Consider the following 15798-nt stretch of genomic DNA (forward strand, 5'->3'; position numbering starts at 1 on the left):
TACGGAACCACCATAGCACATCCTATACGAGCCCCTTCCACTACCAGCCCTATCAAATTGAGCATCGATGGATGGGACGTGGAGAGTTGAGGGAAAAGGGGTGGCTGGTTAGGTAATTGAAAAGTGTCGTTCATATCTAATTGAAAGAAATGAGCACAAATCTATTAACGCAGGGGGAAGGCAACGTAGGACTGGGATGGCGAAGGGAAGAGTGAAGTATAGAGGAGCAGATTGGTGAGCGGGTGAACGAGCGGCCGTTACCATTGATTTACGCTACTCGACAACGACGACGGCGATGACTATGATGAGAGCATGGTAATGTGTGATGGTGAAGATGATGCCGCGCCAGTTCGTGTATGAAGGGGGCAGCACCATGCGAGGTCATGGTGGGAGCCAGGAGAGCTGGGATGCAATTATTCCAGCACCCTCGGTCGGTCGGCCACCAGCGTTTAGGTTTTATTGATGGTTGCTATTTATACATTTTTTTCCACCACCGCTGCCAACGTCGCTGTCGCCGTCGCCACCGTTGGTCAGCAGAAGCAGTATGGTTGCGTCAGCCTGGTCGTCGAGCTCTGTGCCGAGAGAGCCGAGAGTGAGCGCTCGCATAAAACCCTCCGTTCATCAACAGCCCCCGGCTGTGCGACAATAACATGACACGCCAACGCCATAAGTGATGCTGCCTAACGGACAGAACCGGAGATGGTCGCGCAGCATCCAGCAAAAGGCCAAACTGATCTACGTTTCAGCTCCCTTTTCCTTGATGATCGGCATACAATGGCAATGCTCATTTTTTAAAATAACTGATCCACCACGATACATGATCAAAATTACACTTGATGACGACGACACGACCTGCACGCGACCTAAACCTCAAGACCAACTGCTTCCACCCAGAGGTGGTGTGGCCAGTCCGTTGCTCATTTCCAAAAACAAAAACGACAAATTCACCTTGGGCCCGCTTTTGACGCAGAACACGCGACTGTTTGGTCCGGATAAGCATATCCGCGACCACGGGATCGCATCCCCCCACCGGGCGCATTGGCATTTTTTATTTTTTGCCTTGCTTTACAGTATTTGGAATTTATTAAACGGTGAGTGTATGAGTGTTTGAAGAGGAGGGCTCTTAGTCCTTAGTCTCTTAGTTAACTTATCCAAAGTGGACGATTGTTTACTTCCCTCCAAAAGGTAATCCGTGTGTATGATTCACGCGTGTCGCTGACGTTAGCTCGTTCAGAATTTCCTCGCAAGAATATGAAAATGCGGGGAGTGGGAGGCTTCTTCCCAACCCCGTACGTCTGTACGTATCCCCTAACAAATGCAACGGCGTGCGAAATGCGAAAGGAAAAGTGAAATCCCCAGGGGCAGAGAAGCTGCTATCGGTGTTGGTGTTGATTTGGCTTTCCTCAATAGCACGCATCAAACACGCCAGTTATGCAATCGGTCTCGCAGTCGCGTAGCGGAGATGGTGGGTCTTATACGATATGAAACATCAGGAGGTGGAACACTACTGCCTCGTCCACTAGTATATTAGATCCGGGACAGGTGCCGCGCGTCCGTTCACTGGATGCATCGTAACAATCAGCCGCAACCAGTCCCCCCCCCCCCCCTCTCTCTCTCTCTCTCTCTCTCTCTCTCTCTCTCTCTCTCTCTCTCTCTCTCTCTTGCGCGCGCGCATGGTGCCTGCTTTCGCCTAAGGCCCAGCGTGTAAGGGGCCAGGGTGAGGAGGGATAGGTATAGTCATTGTGGGCTATGGCAACTCGAAGTGACCCACTTTTTGCGACTGCAGCATTTCCATCAGATGCAGCTCTCGTTTCACGATTTCGGGGGGCTTTGTTGTTGTTTTGCACTCTCTCTCTATGAGCCCGACCAGACTGCTGCGCCAGCGGCAACCAGAGACCGGGCATATGGACAAAATCCGGATGTGGGTAAACCCGTGGCCACATGATGCACCACGATCCAGTCTGTGTAGCTGGCGTATAGCCCTAGTGCGTGAGTCGATTGGTATGCCTTACAACTGACGCGAAAAATACTATCGGCTCTAGCGAGCCCCATTGCGGTCAATGTGGTGAAGGGCATCGCTGCGACACTGCGTCTTCACAGAGACAGGAACGTCGTTAAGGAAGTGCGGTAGCTTTGTGTCCAGCCATGCGCGTCCAGGTAGCCCTGCGTTGTGTCGTCCCTTCCAGCAGCGCAAATGTCAAGGTCTTATACCTACGTGCTACGTGCTTATACCTGAAAACATGCCGATGTGCACGGCATCAGTGTTGGGTTAGAGGTTTGGTAATCCAGTGAAATCTAGCCGAATCAACTGGCCACTCTTTGCACTGTTGCAGTGCAAGAAGAAGGTTGATGTCGATGATTCAAACCCCATTTCGGGGTCTCTCTGCTGAATGATGTTGTCCGTATGCATGTATGCATACACACTGGTATACACTCCAGATGGTTCTCACAAGTGGCTCTCGCATCGTTCTGCTCCAACTTGTCACCATCAGCAGCAGCATAAAAGGGAAAGAACAGATAGTTCGGTCACTTACGGTTCAGAGGAACACCACAGATGAACCACGTACACGCACGCACTTTTGGCACTTCAGTTCATCACCGCCACCGCTGAAGGATGTGTTTCCGCTATCGCTTGTTGGCTGCCACAGACCCACTACCCGGAGCACAAACCAAAAGCAGAATCAACGCGTTGTTCGTCCCGCGATCTGACGCTTCGTCACAATTCGAGTCCCTAATAGACCCCTTAAAACCCACTTAACAAGGATGCTGTTTATGCGATCGAATCTTTGAGTGTGTGAGTGTCAATCAGTAATTAAATTATAAATTATCGGCAAAAAAAACGAGGCAAAACGATGAAAACCCTACTACCTCTCAGCAGGAAAACACTTCTAAAATTTTTACCATAAATTCTGCTCTATAACTTCACCCCTATATACATCTTGCTTAATGCTTTAATTTGCAGTTTACAGGTTTGTCCAGGCGAAAATGAGATTTAAGAACTCTACCAGGGGGACCTACTGTTTAACCATTTTTTTCATTTTTTTCATTAAAAATAAAGGTAAAACTCAGGATGTGTCAATTAACCAGGTGAAGTCATCCCGAACAAAATCGCTCGCGAAGATTAGAAAAATGAATGAAAAAAACTGACAGGTCGTGTAGGCTTCTGAAAGATTGTTTTGGTTGAAATCAGAGATGCTGTTTTCGATTTGAGGAGTAAGAAATCTGTTTCGAAGGTTCAAGTTTTCCAAGTTTTTAAGAATTCTGATTCTAAAAGTGTGAAAGGTCAAGTTTCCAATCCCTTCGCGAGACAGCACTGATGATTTTGGCGCTACCGGCGGATGATGCTCGCTGGAAACGGTGCCCCACGGATCCCCCTAAGTGATCGATCACTCGCTCATTTGTTGAAAACAATGAGTATGAATTTAAACGATTTTAACGAGCAAAAGCGATACTATATCTGACAAAATCATTGAAAATTTCCGGATATCCTACGTATCGCCAAACGCTTTCTGTCGATCTGGTAAATATGTATTTGACAGCTCCTGAAGGAAAACGAAAATCCAATATGGCGGCGAGTGAAGTGCTATGACTTCACCTGTTAAGCCGGCGATACATGAAGCGTAAACTCTCGTATAAACTCAGAGTATAATGCCAAAAAGTTTACATTTGCCGTTTACACGGGGTAAAAAAGATTATAGGTCCACGGAGCATAAATCCTAGCGTAAACGCTGTTTGCAAGCGATTTGCCTCACTATATATCCTGTTTGTGGTTTTCAAACGTTCGACAAAAGTTCACTCGAACGTCATTTTTACATTACAGCACCCAATCGAGCTCCCGTTCGACAAATCCTTGAGATAGCCCTGCTGACCAACCTCCATAGTGAGAAGACGGCTAATGAGCTTGCCGCTATAGTGAGAACGAAGAAAAGCGCCAATCACGAGATTCTCAGTATGGAGCTTGCTGCTGGCGGCCTTTCTCTCTGTGTGTGGCCGCAGAAGTCGACTCAAAATTGTTTTCCAAACTTCCTTTTCCGTACATTTAGGCAAGAATTGTTGAGCCGGATGTTGATTGTTTAGTATTTCTTAAGCCGGGGATACATGAAGCGTAAACTCAAGCGTAAATATAAAATTAAGGTAAAACGGGTCGACTGCCCCCGTGAACTTTTTTATCGTTTATGTTTCATTTTCCCGGGCGAAATTCATTTTAATTAACGCCCAGCTTTAAACCCACCCTTATAAACGTCATGAAAACGATAAAATTCAAAAAGATAGAAAGAGAGCAAACTATGAACGAAAGAGAAAGAGCATACTTATCGATCAGCTGTTTCCTGTCAAACGTACGAAACGATAAAAATGCAGAAATAGCATGGCGCATGCGTAAGTCACTAGAGTGAAAGAGATAGTTATATTCCGCTTTGCCGTCCCGAGGCAACATGGCCGGTTTGTTGGTAAACAATACAAAGCCACCTGGCGGTCGCTGTGATGGCCTCTGCAGATAGCGTTGATTTATTTGCCCCCCGTTTGAATCGGCGGTTGGCGCGTGTGCCCAATGAACCATGGTTTCTCGCTCAGCGCTCAGCCATTAATGGCCAACACGTGTTACACCAAAAACCAACTACTCTACACCGTGTGTCCGATTTATCCGAAAGTTAAACGTGTGGGCATTAGCTTCATCCCACACGTATATGATCAGGAAGATAAACATATTCATCCCTCCCTCTTCTCTCGCCCTCGCAAGGGACACTCGCATCCTTCCTTGCTGGCGTGGGCGGAGATCGCGCTGCATTTTTATCATCGCTTAGCTCGGTCGATGATACCCTTTTCTTCCACGCTTTTCGTATCTGGATGTGTGTGCTTCATCGTAACACCTGCGGCACCTTTGTAGAGAAGCTGGGATGATCATTCTGCTTCGTTACAACCGTGGAAAACGGTGCGGAAAAGCGATCATCATTCCCGGAGATGGTCGATGAGATGGAAATACTTTTAGCCGCGTTCATCGTCGCCGCTTGAAAGCGCGCCGGACTTGGATCGAATCTGGACTCGGCACCGCGATTTGATGCATTTTTTTCGCATAATTCTCGCTCTTTTCGAATAAATAAATGCATCTAATTGTCGTACGATAATGGCACAACGTCTCAAAAATTAATTTGATTCAATTTTCACCCGAACTTCGGCCGTTTTTCCTATTGCACCGCAACTGTTCGTGTTTAAAGGAACAGCCGGTAGAACATGCATATTCCAATTTTTCTAGTCCCATTCCTTAATCAAACAAGTGTGGAAGATTTACATGTACAAATGATACAATTTTTGCTTGATTATGCAAGTGGATTTACATGCATTCATGCCACCAGTCGACCAGCAATAGAACTGTCTTTCTCAACATAAAATAAACGGGAATGATGATCGCTTTTCTGCACCGTTTTCCACGGTTGTAACGATGCAGAATGATCATCCCACCTTCTCCACAAAGGTGCCGCACCTGTTGCCAACAAAGCACACAGATCAGGGTACGAAAACCGCGAAAGGAAACATTATCATCGGCCGAACTAAGCGGTGATAGAATCGCAGCGCGATCTCCGCCCACGCCAGCAAAGAAGGACGTGCGAGTCCTTTGCGTGGGCGAGAGATGAGAAAGGGGTGAAGATGTTTATCTTCCTGATCATATGCGCATCATTCTGTATCGGAATAATCCACACAATCGCTGTCAAGGCGCACAAGAAACGAAAGGGTTAAAGTGGAGCTGGAAAATGGCTAAAACAAATGGATACTTTAGCTTGCGCAGTCGCCTAATCAGAAAGAGCAGCATTACAATAAGAGAACAGTAGGCAACAGCATCCGCGGGCAGTACGAAGCCAACAAAAAATACGCAGAATGTTTCAACATTGAAGGGGGGATGGGGTTGGTAGCGAAGAGAGCGTGTTCGCCAGCATAATGATATGATCTACGCGGTGGTAATAAGCACCGAAAACGGTGGTATTCGTTGCAACCAGAACCAAAGCCATTATCGTACGACAATTCAAAGCGTTCTTGTACCTGTAAAACGCGAGAATTATGGGGAAAAATGCGACGCAAATCGTGTTATTAAATTTGCTATCGTATCCTGCTTCGTGACAACATCTGCGGCATTTTAATTTAGAATAAAATATAGCACATTCGTTGCTAGCTCGTTTACCTTTGCTGCACAAGAAAGATGACACACAAAGTGCATCAATCCAGTTGCACATTGTGGCCAGCGATTGGCCAAAACTTGTGTTGAAGTAGTTTTCATGATTAATACCTGCGACAAGGTAACAACGCCTTGATTCAACCACAATTTTAATTGGTAAAAGAATAATCAATACCAATTCCATTCTCACATTCCACCTTGTAGGGTCAATATTTGATGCAGTTTTGGTGCAATTGATCTGCACGATGTAGCCGTTGTCCGGTATGATCATGTGCGCGGTTGCCTATACGCCCGTGATACGTGACACGCAATTTATTGTTCGGCAAATTGTTGGTTTTCCATTAAAATCCGTGTAATTCATTATGAACACGTTGAAGAAATCTCGGCGACATTATGAACATTAAAAAAACATGCACTCTTTTGTCACAACGCACGATCAAGGTTAGCTGTATTGATGTAGCGTTTGTGATCAGGTGATTTTCAATCAATCATTTAGTTCAGTGCGTAGCGTGTTCGACTTTGTGGTTTCTTTCTCTTAATAACGACTGGACTCATTGAATGTCGGTGTTGATCTGAATTTTATTTTCCTAACAGTAACCGAACTGCATATGTGCCCTCATGTCAAATCGCATGTCAGCGTTTCCGATCCGTGGGCCACACGATTGTTGCTAAGGCACATTTGGGCGACTCTGTCGCCAAGCCGTACTTAGCAACAATCGGTAATGCAGAGTCGGCAATAACGAAGCAGCTCGGCTTCAGGTGTCTCCCGTAGGTTTTTGTACTCGCGTTGACATGCTTGATCGCATGTCACACCATTCCCCTAATGAAAAAATGATTCGACTTCAGATATCTCTCACATGAATTTTACTTTTTGGAATTCTTGATTTCGCTATCCCCTTACGGTAAAAGGTACGCTAGGCACCCACCCCCCTACGGTGGAGAGCAATACTCTTCGTAATTTGAACTTTTTTCCCTTTTTCTCTCTTTTTTTTATCATTACTTTCTTAACCTAGATATATGTACCTCTTGTTTCTTACTGTTATTGTCTTCTATAATGACATTTGGTGTTTTAATTTTAATTATTTTAAAAGGTCCGATGTGAACGGCATCCAATTTACTTCTATTTTCCTTTTGTAAAAATACTGTATCTCCTAATTGCACATTCGTGGCTACAATGCTATTGTTTGCAGTGGCTGTCCTTTTACTTTTCTCCTGTTTTATTATGTCTGCAACGTGTTTGTGAACTGTTTGTAGTCTGAATTTTAGTTCCTTTTGGTAAGCGTCTAGATTATATAACGGACTTATTATTCTGTTACAAAAATCAAAAGTGTTACATTTCTTTCCAAATATCAGTTGAAATGGTGTAAAATCGTGTTGGATGTTGGGTGTTGTGTTATAGCAGAAACAGTAAAACGATAGCCAGTCATCCCAATCATTTTTCTGCTCATTAGTGAAAATTCTCAGGTATTCGTTTAGGCATTTGTGGTTGCGTTCTAACGCCCCTATTGTTTGTGGATGGTATGCTGTTGAGCAGGTGTGATTTAGTTGTAGTAACCTACAGACCTCATCAAATACTCCCTTGTATTCGGTTCCTTGGTCAGTTTTGATGCATTTCATAGGTCCGTAAATGAGGATGCATTTTTCTACTACCGCTTTGGCTATTGAAACGGCTGATTTGTCGGGTAAGGGTATTGCAATAACGTACTTTGAAAGGTCGCATTGCAAAGTTACCGCGTAACGGTTTCCTTTTTCTGTAAGTGCGAAAGGACCGGTGGTATCTATTGACACGACTTCAAAAGAGGTGTTTGGTGTAGTGGTCACTACAAACGGGGTTCTAGCAGGAATTCTGTGTTTGTTTATTTTGCACAGTTCACAAGAACTTACATAGTTTGCAATTGTTTGTTTCATGTTTGGCCAGGAATATAATGATTTTAATTTTTTGTATAATCTGTTTACACCGATATGACCTCCAACTGCAGCATCATGGTGCTGCTTCAAAATGTCCTCAACTTGAGTTTCCGAAGAGACTATGGTTGGGGCAGTGTAAATTATTATGGCAGTATCCCGGAGAATAGCGTTGCCTATTTGCTTGAAAGTGTTAATGTTAATGTGTGAGAAAAGAGCATCGTTGGTTTTGATTGCCATTTTTCTCATCGTTCCATCTTTTTTTTTTTTGTAATCGTTTGTATTTTTGTTTTCATGAGTGATGGGTCAGCCCTATCAATTCTTTTTAACGCATTTTCAATCTCATTGATAAGGTTAGGAGTTATTGCGAGAGGAACCGCTGAGGTTAATCTCTTTCCATACCTCTTATCGTATAATACCATCTCTAGAGATGTATTCATTTTGTTACAATTAAAAGTTAATTTTGGCAAATCAAACGCCTCCAACCCATTGACTGACTCGTACACGCGAACTTGTTCAGGCTCCTGTGTTTGGCTGTAATTCGTTGTTGTAGCATTTTTCTTTGTCAACGATCGGGTTACTATAAACATATTCTTAAGTGTTTCGGAGGTTATTTGAATCCTGGACAGTGCATCTGACAACACGTTGGAATCTCCTTTTATATATTCTACTTCGAAGTTGTACTCTTCTAAATCCCATCTCATACGAGTTAACTTAGATGATGGATTTTTTAGTGAAAACAAATATACTAGCGGTCGGTGGTCTGTTCTTATTGTAAATTTGCGGCCATAAACATAGGGTCTAAAATAGTCGATGGCCCAATGTATAGCGGTTAGTTCCTGTTCGATTGTCGATTTGTTTGATTCACCCTTTGTGAAAGCTTTGCTGGCAAATGCAATCGGTAATTCAGAATTTCCAAACCGTTGCGATAGTGGAGCAGTCCTATGCTAATTTCGATGCATCTGTTGTTATGATGAAGTCTTTTGTATAATCAGGGAATTGTAAAATACTTGGGGATAATAGTTTCAGCTTTAGGGTTTCAAATGATTTGTGGCACTCTTCCGTCCATGTATACCTTACATCCTTGCGTAATAATTTGTTTAGAGGGGTTGCAATATCGGAAATTTTTTTGATAAAGCGCCGGTAATAATTGCAAAAGGCAACAAATCTCCTAACTTCGTCTGCGTTCTTGGGAACCGGGTAGTTCCGAATGGTAGCATATTTTGATTGGTCGGGTTGTATGCCATCTTTCGAAATATGGTGTCCTAAATAGGTTACCTCGTTTTTGAAAAAATGACATTTGCTTGGATTCAATTTCAGATTGAAATTTCGCAATGTTTCAAAAACTTTTCGAAGATTTGTGAAATGATGGTTCTGAGAACACCCTATTACAATGATGTCATCAATGTATAGGAATGCGCATTGTGGTGGTAGACCACTTAATGCGATAGACATCATTCTTTGGAAAGAGTTAGGGCTGATGTTAAGACCGAAAGGCAGTCGGTTGAATTCATAGTGGCCAGTGTCGGTTGAAAAAGCAGTGAAATGCTTTGAATTCTCGACTAGTGGGATTTGATGGAATCCGGATGCTAAATCAAGCGTAGAAAAATATCTAGCACGGCCCAATTGGTCCAGGATTTCATCTATTCGTGGCAGTGGAAATTTATCAGGGCTTATATTTTTATTCAATTGCCGGTAATCAATTACTAGTCGCCATTTCTTTCCTTCGCATGAAGATGACTTTTTTGGAACCAACAGAATTGGCGAATTGTAGGGTGAAGTGGAGTTTTGGATGATGCCTTCGTTCAGCATCGTTTTTACTTGACTGTTAATTTCATGCTTTTGTGTTTCCGGTAATCTATAATTTTTTATGTAGACTGGTCTGTTGTTGTTGAGTGTGATAGTTTGCTCGTAGAAATTGTTTACTGATAGTACATCATCTTTGAGTGAAAAGATATCATTGAATTCGATGCAAAGTTTTTCTAGATTTTCTCTTATATTTTCGTCATTGTTTTGGACATTCAATTCACACTTTAATTTCTGAACTCGTTCGTCCGGCCTCGTGCTGTTTAAATTATTTGGTAGAGTGCAATAGTAAAAATTAGCAAGGCGTTCACAATTTGGGGTATAATTTGATGGTAGCAAAACATCCTCGGACGTCGTGTTGATAATTTTAATGTAAGGATTACCTTTGCTCACTATTGTGTTAGCACAGAATATGCCGGGCGATATTTCTTCAGATAGGATTACACTATCTTCGTCAATGTAAAAGTTAGTCAATTGTTTAATGATCTCGCACCTAGCTGGTATGAGTTTTGTATTGAATTGTTTGTTAGCTATTGGAATGCTAATGTTTTCAGAATTAGCGGGTAAATTGAGTAACCAGGATTCGTAGTCAATTTTGCATCTATGTTTTACAAGGAAATCTCTACCCAAAATTCCATCGGTTGGGATCGGGAAATCGTTTCTAACAATGTGAAACGTCTGTGGTATGTTGATAATGTCAAGTACTATATTTGCGTGAGTAGTACCCAATGAACTCACAATTCCTTGTCCTATCCCGCTTATGCTACACTTTTCGCTGGGATAGTAGATCTGTGTTGCTCGGACTACTTCAGCCTTGATGACTGATATGTCGGAGCCACAGTCTACAATAAAGGACAATTGAGAATCTGCCACATCTACACTCAACTTGACATAATTAGTGGCGGATACATTTATTGTAAATGTTGTCCTAGTGGTACACCTAAAGGGTGGATATTTGCTTCTTGAGGTTTGTATTGATGTGTTTGGTCTGATGGTTGCTGGGTTTCATGTTGAGCAACCGGCTGGTATAGCACGCCGTTTTGCTGCGCAAGGAACATATTTGAATCGAATTGGCCTCGCTGGCCATACTGCCCACGTTGATGATAAGACCCTCTACCTTGATGGTATCCTCTGTTATTATTCCCTCTTCCGTTTCCACGCCAGTTGTTAATGTTTCCATCTCTTTGAAAATGGTTGTAGTTTCCTCTTGGGACATAATGCCCATGATTTTGTCCACGAGCATTGGGAAAATATCCCATGCGATTATGCTGATGCATGTATTTTGCTGCGAATACTTGTGCATTCGAGTTGTTTGGTTGGTTTCTGTCGTTATCAAGCACTTTCAGTACAGCGTCACTAATCTTGCTGAATGTTCCAGCTTTAAGGATGGTTCTTGTTTCGCTGTTTCTTGTGCCATCTATGAGGGTTTCCAAGCCCCTTTTTGTTGCCATAGTATGTGCAACGTCTACTGGGATTTTCTCCTTTATGAAGATGGATTTTAACTGCGTGGTTAGTTGTTCTGTCTCGTTACAGAAATTTTCAACAGAATCTTTCTGTTTGAGAGCCTTTAACTTAGCGATCAAAGTGTCGGAAGTTACTTTTGATTCGCAATGCCTTTTGAGGGTGTCTAACAGAACTGCCAGGTCTTTATCATCAGAAATCACGTGCCGAGCAGTGCCTGACAAACGCGATTTTACGAATCGTAAAACAGTTACTTGAGCCGATGCCTTTTCTTCGGCAGTGGCATTCGCAAAATCGTTCGTTACCGTATCGCTGAATAAATTTACAGCGTCCACAAATGCATCCAAGGTTTCGGGAGAACCGTCGTACGTTTGCACGAGAGTGGTTCCCAGCCTAATATCTACTTTAGCAGTCATGATTGGGCTGATTGATTTCTTAATTTTTGTTAATTTAATATAAAAAATGAAAAAAAATTGCCACTATTCTTTTGATCTATCAATAATATTATTTCGTTATATTTTTGCCTAGAGGTTTTTATAAGGAACGTAAGCTCGGTCTCCAAGAAGTTTTTCTCGTACCTCACCAAAGTGTTTTGAATATTCTGATACAATTTTTGTGCTGTTAGTCTCTTATCTCTTAGGAATTTTTTCTTATAGTCTCTATTTGGAGCTTTGTTTAAATTGGTTAATATGGTATTTAGCTCGGAGATATGGCGTTCGATATTATGCCTGATCTCTTCCATTAAACTTTTGCATTTTAAATAACCCTATCATTACATTTAAAGAAGTACTTGCTATGTTAACATGGCGTTTTCGGTCGACGCTGCTGCCTTCCTCATCCGTACTCGCCTGCTGCGTGCCGCTGCTGCAGATGTTCTCCTCTTCCAGACTCGCCTGTCCGCCAAGTTGGACAGTGAGCTCACCTTTCCTGCGCCTGCTGCTTTCCTGCGCCAGATGGTCGCGTCACTTAACCATGTGCACTTTGCTTCTAGTAGTCTAGAGGACTGTTCTGTTTGTGTTCCTTGTCACTGTTCGAGGTGGGGGTCGATTCGCTTTGCCATTTGCTTCCAGTAGTCTTGGTTCATTCACTCACTCTCCATAATCAATCTGCATCTGATTTTCTGCATTTCACTTCACGCACTACATTTATTATAATTTTTTTGTATATATTTTTTTTCACTAGATTTTGTCCAGATCCGCGACGCTCTTTGCCGCTTTAAATGCTAGCGAGCGTGTGTGTTGTTTGTATAGTTTATATATTGTGATTAGAAGGTGCACTGACACGATGACTAAAATTAATGTTAATTTCAAATCGTGTTGCTGATGTATGCCCTCATGCACCTCTAGTTTATTTAGAACTTGTACTTGGGCGTCTCCAGTCACTTCAGTCTCTTTTGACTGTTGGGAACCCATTGTCCCCTTTTTTTGTTATAAGAAAAAAAATAGGTATTTGGTGGGGCGTCACGGCACGGGTCACTATTTTTCCACTTCTGTACACATCTGATGCTATTTGTCACTACTGGTCACGGTCGCCATGTGGTTTCTTTCTCTTAATAACGACTGGACTCATTGAATGTCGGTGTTGATCTGAATTTAATTTTCCTAACAGTAACCGAACTGTATATGTGCCCTCATGTCAAATCGCATGTCAGCGTTTCCGATCCGTGGGCCACACGATTGTTGCTAAGGCACATTTGGGCGACTCTGTCGCCAAGCCGTACTTAGCAACAATCGGTAATGCAGAGTCGGCAATAACGAAGCAGCTCGGCTTCAGGTGTCTCCCGTAGGTTTTTGTACTCGCGTTGACATGCTTGATCGCATGTCACAACTTTCCCATCCCAAATCCTATCATCTCCTTCACATCACGTCTCATCATTCACAATCCTTCATCCACATACACACAACTCAGACAACCACACATCACGACATACCACGACGGCGAAACGAGAACGGACTAGGGCTAGAGCGGGAGGGAGAGGTGTGTGTGAGACAGAAAGAGAATGAGAACCGTCGAGCTTCAAAGTTGACGGGAATAGCTTTTTTCTTTTTTACAATTTTTTAAAAAAGTCGAGCTGTTTCAACCGTTTTTTCAAAAGTTGCGTTTATACCCGGTTGTTTTAAACTTGCCCAATGTCGAACGTTCACTGCTCTAAACCCAATATGTCAAACTCGCCCAATCTCGAACTCCAGGAGCATTTCCGTGATGTTCGAGATTGGGCGAGTTGGGAACTCATTTTGGTTGGCGGGGCAGTTTCCCCGCCCTGTTGACAGACTTTTTGTCAAGCAGTCGATTTTTTTTTTTCGAGTACATGCTATCTCTTTCACTCCTACGGATTGTTTTGATGCTGTCTCACCATTCACTCGATCGCTCACGAGCGCTGCGTGTTCGGATACGGCTCCGTGCGCGTGTGTTTGTGCAAGGACACGGCGATCGAAAGAGGAAGGTGAACAATTCTGCTAAGGCCTGGATCCAACATGGCGTCAGTTGAAAACGACGCGCAAGAGGCAGGATGTGCTGCGCTCGTGCATCCTAAAATTGTGAAGAAAAAAGCTAGTTTTGCTGTGAATTTGTATCATTCGTTTGTGTTGCGGAGCATCTAAACCCGTGGACATTGTTTGTGGGCATGCGCGACAACGGAAAATGGTAAGAAATTGAAAAATATTTTGATGATCAAATCTGATCATGATCAATCATGTTGTCTTTTTTCGGCAGCATCCTGGCATCAATCAGCGTCGGACAGGCAGCGAAGCAGAGGAGTGTTTTGCAAAGTGTTGTGTTTTGTGATGTGTTTTGCGAGGCAGAGTGTCCGATTCAAAGGTGAAAATAAAATTGGTGAAAATGAAATTATGCTTTTGCGTGCTTTATGTTGATCCGAAATATCTTAGGGGCGGGGCTACTGGGCACCGGGGTACGGTAGGATGGCACACACACCATCGCAAAAATGCGTCGAAAATGGCACCAACACATGCGCAAAAGCCCTGTAAACAGCAGCAAGATTTCTATCCTGTTAGCGTCCTGTTAGTCTCTTAACAGGACAATTTGAGTGGCGGTGAGCGATTTCTGTCACACGGGCGCCAACCAAAATGAGTTCCCAACTCGCCCAATCTCGAACATCACGGAAATGCTCCTGAAGTTCGAGATTGGGCGAGTTTGACATACCCATGTGACAGAAATCGCTCACCGCCACTCAAATTGTCCTGTTAAGAGACTAACAGGACGCTAACAGGACGCTAACAGGATAGAAATCTTGCTGCTGTTTACAGGGCTTTTGCGCATGTGTTGGTGCCATTTTCGACGCATTTTTGCGATGGTGTGTGTGCCATCCTACCGTACCCCGGTGCCCAGTAGCCCCGCCCCCTAAGATATTTCGGATCAATATGAAGCACGCAAAAGCATAATTTCATTTTCACCAATTTTATTTTCACCATTGAATCGGACACTCTGCCTCGCAAAACACATCACAAAACACAACACTTTGCAAAACACTCCTCTGCTTCGCTGCCTGTCCGACGCTGATTGATGCCAGGATGCTGCCGAAAAAAGACAACATGATTGATCATGATCAGATTTGATCATCAAAATATTTTTCAATTTCTTACCATTTTCCGTTGTCGCGCATGCCCACAAACAATGTCCACGGGTTTAGATGCTCCGCAACACAAACGAATGATACAAATTCACAGCAAAACTAGCTTTTTTCTTCACAATTTTCGGATGCACGAGCGCAGCACATCCTGCCTCTTGCGCGTCGTTTTCAACTGACGCCATGTCGGATCCAGGCCTTAGCAGAAATGTTCACCTTCCTCTTTCGATCGCCGTGTCCTTACACAAACACACGCGCACGGAGCCGTATCCGAACACGCAGCGCTCGTGAGCGATCGAGTGAATGGTGAGACAGCATCAAAACAATCCGTAGGAGTGAAAGAGATAGCATGTACTCGAAAAAAAAAATCGACTGCTTGACAAAAAGTCTGTCAACAGGGAAGTCTGCAAGGAAGCCGTGTCGGGCCGGGCAGAAATGCACGGGAGAGCACGCGGTGCAGCAGCGGTGGTAGAGAGAGAGAAAGGCCTCTCCCCAGTGAAGAAGACCCTCCCCTCCCCGGTGGGAGAGAACTTTTTCTCTTTTTTTGTTCAAAATTCGGCCACTAACTCGTGTCAGCAGCCACTAACTTGCCAAAATCTCAAGGAAATCCGAAAAGTTAGTGGCCACTGTCCGCCGTTTTTGCATGGAAGTTTTTTTCCATGGACACAACCCGGAGAAGCTTGATTTTATAGCATTTTTTGACCTTGTTCATGGCTCGATTTGGTTGTTCGTGTAGTGAATAGAGAAAATTGAAAAAATTGCTATGACTTCACCTGTTTAATCAATACACTTTGAATGGCACCGATCGGTGGAATGCGAAGAGCTACCTGGAGAAACAAAACAGGATCACCCAATCATTATTGCTCGCCTTTTATTT

General features: G+C 43.5%; 1 protein-coding gene across 2 annotated transcripts in view; it reads right to left on the bottom strand.

Moving 5' to 3' along the window:
• Positions 1–3020, bottom strand: part of LOC126570931 (adenosylhomocysteinase-like 1) — a 10235-nt gene extending 7215 nt beyond the window's left edge. Inside the window, exon 1 of one of the 2 annotated variants that reach the window (XM_050229087.1) lies at positions 2902–3020. The gene's annotated coding sequence lies outside the window, so the exon portion shown is untranslated. Of the gene's footprint in view, positions 1–2534; positions 2733–2901 lie in introns of those variants that run through there. The other variant, XM_050229068.1, reaches the window with a different exon arrangement.
• Positions 3021–15798: the final 12778 nt, after the last annotated feature.

The sequence above is a fragment of the Anopheles aquasalis genome, chromosome X (genome assembly GCF_943734665.1).
Source record: "Anopheles aquasalis chromosome X, idAnoAquaMG_Q_19, whole genome shotgun sequence".
Lineage (NCBI taxonomy): Eukaryota > Metazoa > Arthropoda > Insecta > Diptera > Culicidae > Anopheles > Anopheles aquasalis.